At 60.0% G+C, this 6,447-nt stretch overlaps 1 protein-coding gene across 3 annotated transcripts in view; it reads left to right on the plus strand.

Annotated features, from left to right (window-relative positions):
- Kcnab2 (potassium voltage-gated channel subfamily A regulatory beta subunit 2) overlaps positions 1 to 6,447 on the plus strand; it is a 72,028-nt gene that overhangs the window by 19,548 nt on the left and 46,033 nt on the right. The window contains exon 1 of one of the 3 annotated variants that reach the window (XM_023699386.1): positions 3,311 to 3,478. The exons of 1 other annotated variant lie outside the window; for it this stretch is intronic. The gene's annotated coding sequence lies outside the window, so the exon portion shown is untranslated. Of the gene's footprint in view, positions 1 to 3,310; positions 3,479 to 6,447 lie in introns of those variants that run through there. One more of the 3 variants, XM_004639620.2, reaches the window with a different exon arrangement.

Genomic DNA, 6,447 nt, shown 5'->3' on the forward strand with positions numbered 1-6,447 from the left:
GGCCACAAGGAGGCGCTGTCTGCTCCAGAAGCGGCCCCTCTCTGGTATCCCGGTAGGGCCAGCGTGACCCGTACTTGCAGAACTGCATTTATGGACGCTGAGATTTCTCCCTTTGGGCTTTTTGCTTCCACCTGTTGAACCATGTAAAAACCGCCCTTGGCTTTAGGGCTGAAGAACACAGGCTGGGCTTTGCTGACCGCTGTCCACTCCCTGAGGCTAAGCACGGAGATCCCCGGCTTCGCTCACCAAGGACAGCGGTGCAGGACAATAAGTAGCTCTGGCTTCTGGGGTGCTCCGCCGTTTCAGGAGATGCCTCTAAACTAGCTGGATGTGGATGATGAGGAAAGGGGCGGCAGCGAATGCTTTCTGCCCACCAGCCCGCAGGCCTTGGCCTCAGGGTCCTCGTTCAGCAGGCGCGATCACAGGTCACCGAGGGTGCCCACAGAGCCAGTGTGACAGCACCGGGAACGTCGCACGGCATCGGGAAAGGAGTGCGTTAGCCTGAGGCGTACACCCCAAGGGTGAATGGGAAGAAGGGAAGCTGTCTGCTCCCAAGAGCAGCGTGCAGGGTCGGGAGCAGCCGCAGAGCCCGATGCCCCTCAAGCTCACGGACGGCCACGCTGCAGAGGGACCGAATGGGCTCCTTGTCTCCAGAGACAGCAGTGGGCCCAGTAGGAGCTGCCTGGAAGCGCATCTCACGTGGGCATGCAGAGGCCCCTGGTCCTGCCGCCTGTCCTCAGGGCGCTTATCTCCTTGGAGCGCCCGGGAGCTGAAAGGCTGAGCTGCCACAGCGCTGGGACTGAGCCCAGGGCCTGCGCCTGCTCCGGAGCTCCAGCCTCAGCTCCCGCTGCTCAGGCTTAGAGGGTCCCGGCCCCGTGAGCCACGTCCTGGCTGTGGCTCGTGGGACAGGGCCCCTTCACAGTGCTTGCACAGAGGGATACGAGTTACACCAAAACAAATGTGTTCTGCACTCACTCCCTACGTAGAAATACCTGGAAGTCGGGAGAGCCACGGTGAAGCCCCCTTAGCAGGAAGCACTAGGCAGCCCCAAGACCCGCCTGGCCTGAGGGCTCTTTTCAGTCCACTCGGGGGACAGTGTGCCTCAGTCCAGGCCCACGCCCCAGCCAGCCAGGATGCCCCCAGCAAAGCTTCTGCCAGAAACAAGCAGAATTATACTCCTCCTCCATGACAAACGACACTCCCTCCACCAGGAGTGCAGGGCTTTCTGAAGGCCCACCTGTAGGACTGGGCTGGAAAGTGCCCCAGGACCCCGGCTGGGAGTGACCCATGACAGCTGGAACTCGGCAGACCCCTTTGCCAGGTTTACTGATCTGGCTTAAGCACCTGGCTACATAAACACAGAGGGGGCAGTGCTGGTTGATTAAATGAAGTCTGCTTTCTTTCTAATTTTTGTTACTGTGCTAAAAGCCACGTGGTATAATGCTTACGATCTTAAATGCACCGCACAGCAGTGTTCTGCGCACTCGAGGTGTCGCACAGCCTTCTTCCCATCCCCCTCCCGACCTCCTTGCATCTTGCAGAAAGAGCTCCAGCCCCACCAAACTCGTCCCCGTCTACCGCTGCTCCTCAGCACTTCCTAGAAGGGAGCTGTAATGGGTTGCCTCTCTGTGACTGGTCAAGCCACATAGCCTAATATGCCCAAGGGTATGGTGGCAGGCGCCTCAGTGTCCTCTTTATGAGCAAGTAATTCCATCATGTGGATGTGGCACGGTTGGTTTATTCACTCAGCAATTACTCACCTCTCAGTGGACATTCAGCTTGTTTGATTTTGAGGTCTTGTAACACTGCCGTGAGTGCTTCAAGACGCTGTTCATTTCTCTGGGTCCTACAGCCAGAAGTGACCTTGTGATGTAGGGGGGAGATCCATTATGTTTTCTTTTTCTTTGTTTTGGGAGACAGGGTCTCACTATGCAGCTCAGGCTGGCCTTGAACTCACTATGGTACCTAGGCAGGCCTCCAACTCGAAGTGATCCTCCTGCCTCTGCCTCCCAAGTGCTGGGATCACAGCTGTACACTGCCCCACCCCACCTCGCAGTCACTGCTGTGCTCCCGAGGGGCCTGAGTGCTGTTTTCCACAGCCGCTGTCCATTTCCCATGCTCACCAACTGCATGGGTTGTAGCTGTCTGTGTCCCGCTGCCACAGGTCGTCTGGGGTCCCTAAAGCAAGAAGTGGCATCTGGGTGTGGTGTGGACCTACCTCTGCCCAGCTCAGGTATCATCTTTGGAGAAGTGTCTGCTGGGGCCTGGCCCGGGTTCTGATTGTGTCGCCTGCTGCTCTGCTGGGCGCTGGGCGTTGGATCTCAGTGCCTCGTCAGATACGTAATGAGCCGCAAGGTGTCCCTGACTCTGCTGCCAGCACTGGACGGCCACCTGCCTTCCCAGCTCTAAGTAGCTTCTATCAAAGGTCGGCAGAGAGCTGAAGATCTGTGACCCACAGAGAGGGCCAGAGTGGAGCTGGCCGCTGCAGCTGGACATGCAGAGCAGCCGGGGGTTAAGGTCCAGGTCCAGCCAGGCTCAGTGACACACACCAGGAAGCCCTGCACAGAGGGAGGCTGAGGCAGGAAGCTCACAAGTGCCATATGGGCAATGTGGGGAAACCCTGTCTCAGAATTTAAACTGGAAGTTACAAGGGCCCCATGTAGAGCTCTGCGGGAGCACTGACTCACAGCGTGGCCTTGGATGCCCATCATCTTTGGAAGCCCCCCTTTTCTGTAGTGTTCTTTGCACCAAGGGGTGGCATGGCCCAGCCAGAGGGGCGCCTGCCCTGTACTTTCTGCACCAGCCTCTCCTTCCCCATTGCTTTTCCTGCTCTGTCTCTCAGGGCTCTGCTTTCTTACCGCACACCACTGGTTTTCCTGTCTTTCTCTTCCTTCAGCCGCTGCTGTCCTGTCTGTATCGGGCTCCAGCACCCCACCCCACTTCCCCAGTGCACCCCTGGTTGGATGCACAGGAGCTGAGCTACTGGCTGCTCACCCCCTCCAGGAGCTCCCTCTAGGGCTGGCCGGGCTTGGACCTAGGCACTGCAGAGGGGCCACCAGGCTGGAGGGGTAGGTGTCCGGAGAAAGCCTGGCTCCCTCGCTCTCCCTACGTTGGGGCTCTCCAGCCCTGGGCAGGGTCCTGGCCTCCCTGGAGGCCCGCAGGCGAGGGTGGGGACTGGCAGGTGCTTCCTCTGCCTTGCAGTCTCCCTGCCCCCCACCTGCCCGAGAGCTGCTGCACTGCTACACAGCCTTAGGTGTCAGAGCCTTCCCGCCTGAGTCACAGCCCCAGAACCAGAGGCCACACCCAGCTCCCCACAGGCCCTGGGGTGCCTGGCTCCCCCTCAGGGCTCTGGCAGCACCACACTGACTTCCTGTTGGGCCTGAGGCCGGGAGACTTGCTGTGCGGCCAGGGAGTGACTTCTCCTCCCACCAGGGACGTGGGGAACATGGTCTCAGCTGCTGTGCCGACCCAGGAGCAGGTACCTGGGGTGATATCTGGGGTGGTATGACTTGGGCTGGGCCTTGTGCCTGGCATGAGGGTCCAGCGTTTGCGTCCACAGTCACAAGCTGGATCCGGGCTGTACCTGCCAGCCTAGGCCTCTTGTGACCCACACAGCTTCCTGTGCAACGAACCAGGACTCACTGTAGACATGCACCCGCGCGCGCGCGCACACACACACACACACACACACACACGGTAGCCCAGCACCCAGCAGTTCTCCGTGCCTTCTGCTTTCCAGCCCTGAGACAGGCAAGAAGGGAGATCAAGAGCCCCTAGGGTCCTGGGGTGCTCATGCCCCTCCCCGGAGGTGGCTGGGGTCAGCGGCCGCCAAGCATCCTGTGAGGCTCCAGGGAAACCTGGCCATCTGTGCTCTCCCTGCCTCAACAGAAGGCGCCAGGCTCCGGACAGGCTCCGGGCTGTCAGGCTCCAGGCGCCAGACAGCAAGTGCGATGGGGCCCCATCCCCTCCTGTTCCACTGAGCCGAGCAAAAGTGGGAGGTAGCGGAGCCTGAAGCCTTCTATTCTGGGGTTCAGCACAGCTATCTGTACTGCCCAAGGACCGGTGGGAGCCCCTGGTGACCACCCACTTCTTCCCTCACCTCTCTCCCGTCACTTCCTCCAGCAGGACTGAGGCAGGGCGTGGTCGCCTCGGGGGAGAGGCCGGGAGCTTTCCCTTTGGTCTAAGGCAAGGAGAGGAGCCTTGCCTCCTGGGTACTGTGGTGGTTCCAGAGCAGGTGGAAGCTCAGGTGGGCCATCCTGCAGCTCGTACCACCTGTGCAGCCCAGGATGGGGGCACCAGGGGAACCCTGCTGGCTGACACCCATTGCTACCTGTGGTCACCAAGATGCGGGAGGGAGCTGGGCACCGTGGCAATGAGACGGGGCCTGGGGTGCATGCCTGGGCCTTGCACCTAGCCCTCAGAGGAGGTCTTCAGTGGAGAGGGGGCCAGAAGCGCAAAGTCTCAATGTGGGGGTGGCTTTTCACCCCAGTTGCACCCAGTCCTAGATGCTGGAGGTGGCACAGCTAAGCCGCGGCGTCTGGGATACTGAGCCCCCAGCCCGTGATCCAAGCATCTGTCCCCTTCAGGGAGGGCAGTGGCAGCTCCCAAGACTGGGTCTCTGGCTGTTGCCTCAGTGGCTATCGCTGGCCCAGCACTGGGGGCTGCGCCAGGGAGAGGGCCAACGTGGGTTTTTGTTGCAGGATGGAAGGGCGTTCACACATCCTGTTGGCAGTGCTGGGATGTTTTTGGCAGTCGTCTCTTTCTTAATGTGACATTCCTTAAATGTGAACGTGGACTGTCCTGGACCTCAGGCACCATGTGAGATTGGTTTTTCTGCTGTTATCAGAAAACCAGCATTTGACTGTTGCTTTGAAAAGGTTAGGCTGAAATCACTAGTCTGTGCTCTTTCTAGGAAATGTTTAACAAGGCGTTGGAGAGATGTGTCATCAAATGATCCATCTGGTGGTCCTCTCCGTGGTCGGGTCCGATGCTCCTGTTACGGGCTGAGCCACGTGACACCATCCCACTTCATGTCGGCTTGGCAGATCTCTGCAGTTTGGAGGTTCTCTGTTAAAAAGCAGTACTCTGCCCGTGTACCTGGTCTCTGGTTCCTTTTGCACTGTTGTCCCTCCAATTTGGGCAAGGTGTGGGGGATGCTTGTGGCGACATTGGGCAGGGCAAGCTCTGGACGCTCCCTGCCCCTTGGGCACCCTTGCCAAAGGGGGACCCTCGGCCCCATCCGCTGACTGGGGCACAGCTGACCCCCAGGGCAGCCAGCTTAGTCAGGCACGCTTACTGTGACTCAGAGCAGGCCTGGACAGGGGGAGGAAGGGCGCGTGTGAGGCTCCCTTCCGCGTCCTGTGGCTTCCAGAGGTCACGCCTCTTCCTGTCTCGGTGGGGCAAAGTGCGCCGTCCGCGCCCAGGCTTTGGCCCCAAGGCTGCGGCAGCAGACGCTTCAGGGCTTTGCCGAGGCAAGTCCGGCGTTCCCGGCGTTCGAGACGCGCCTGCGTCGGTAGAGGCCATCGGCTCACTGAGCGGGAGCTTCAGTCTCGGCCCCAGACAGTGCGTTGCTCCTCCCTGCCTCCCACGGCCCCTGTTCAGCATCATGGAGGCTCCGTGCGCCTGGGCGTGAACATCACTGAACAGGATGAGTCCGTGTGGGGAATCCAGTGCCACTGTGGCTGGCCTCCGCGACGTTCTCCAGCGCTCTGGCGTCCCATGGCCCCTCCCTCGTGGTTCTAGGGCAAGGTCCTTGTCACGTGGCCTAGGTAACGCTACCCAAGGTCATCTCTCTGAAGACTCAGTGACGTAGGCACGTGCCTCTGGTGGTGGTGAGCTTCCAGGATGATCTTGAATTCAGACACAGCCACAGAGAGACCCAGAGGAGCCACCGTGACACCCCAAGCAGAATGGTCCTTCCTGTGCGTGCATGCCTGGCGGTGTTTATAAAAGTTAGCCGCCTTCTGAGAAAGCAGGAAGGAGTAGCCTTCTGACGTAAGGGCAAGAGGCAGCGAGGAGAGGAGGGTTGCCATAGTAATCTAAGGACCCCAAGTCCTGGGGACCCTGGACCTGGAACGTACCATGCAAGAGCGGCCTCTGGGACCCTCTTGCAAAATCCCATGAACTGAGGGTTGCCGTCAGCGACTCTCCAAGCAGCACGTACAGGCTTTGGGCCAGAGCCCTGCTTTCACCAGTGGCAGCCTCCTCCCGTGACTCACTGTGTGTACCCCACTCCCCATTACCACCCCAGTTCCAAGACTGAGGACCTAAGAGGATGCAAGCTTTGCGGCCGTCACCTGCTAACAGGTGGCAGAGTTGGGACTCGGGCCCAGGGCTGCTCCCAAGCCCAGACCTGATCCCCGCTGCCTCATCTCCTCCAGCACCTACAGTGGACCCCCTGGGTCACCCAGAGAGCCACCAAGCCTAGAAGAGGACGGGGCATGTGCC

This window comes from Octodon degus, unplaced genomic scaffold (genome assembly GCF_000260255.1).
Source record: "Octodon degus isolate 3935 unplaced genomic scaffold, OctDeg1.0 scaffold00113, whole genome shotgun sequence".
NCBI lineage: Eukaryota > Metazoa > Chordata > Mammalia > Rodentia > Octodontidae > Octodon > Octodon degus.